We start from the raw sequence: 818 nt of genomic DNA, 5'->3' as shown, positions 1-818 counted from the left end.
CACAGGTGGAGCTCACAAATCACTTAAATGTAGCAATGTATATTTTGAGTAATAAAGGATCTGTCTCGACATTAGTAGACTGAACTGGTTCCTAAATCTTTGTGGCACTGAGATTCAAGGTTAAAACACCATGAATATGCCTTTCAGTGCCCTTCCCTTTTACCTTGTTAATAGAGGGATAAAAGTCATCTGGAACAGTGGAAACAAGAAGCAATTAACATAATCTGCATGGCCTTTTTATCAGAAATGTGTCCCTTACAGGTGTTCATCCAAACAATTTTGATTTAGACAACACTGAGTTGGATGCAGTTCCTGCCTGGATAGGGGTAACTTTTATTAATGACATTGCGCAGACTGTAACGCAAAAATAGAGCAGCACTGCAACCCTCTGGAGTGAACTTCAGTGTCCACACCTGTCTGAACACAAAAAACTGTACCAGAGGTGAAGTGGCTTGTGCTGCATGTTTGTGTCTGACTGATACTCACACTGCTGTTTTTTAGGAATACCATCCTCATGTGCATAAAAGAAAAAAAAAAATTTGAATTATGATGAAAGAGCAATAAAAATATTATTTTTTGCGGAACTGAGTGTATTTGCCATGTTTTTAACATATCAATCTCACATTTTGTTCATTTCTGAAGTGTTTTACTCAATAGTTGAAATAATTAAAAACAGAGTAATTGTTTCCTGTCCTCCATGGCAGATTGAGAATCACTGCTTCAAGGTATTTTTTAATTATCAGGATAATAACAATGCAAACAAAATTTATTAGGGAAAGGGAAGGGAAGAGGGAAGGGAAAGGAAGAGGGAAGGGAAG

This window comes from Numida meleagris, chromosome 1, assembly GCF_002078875.1.
Source record: "Numida meleagris isolate 19003 breed g44 Domestic line chromosome 1, NumMel1.0, whole genome shotgun sequence".
Classification (NCBI taxonomy): Eukaryota; Metazoa; Chordata; class Aves; order Galliformes; family Numididae; genus Numida; species Numida meleagris.
Note: the sequence above shows the minus strand (reverse complement) of the source record.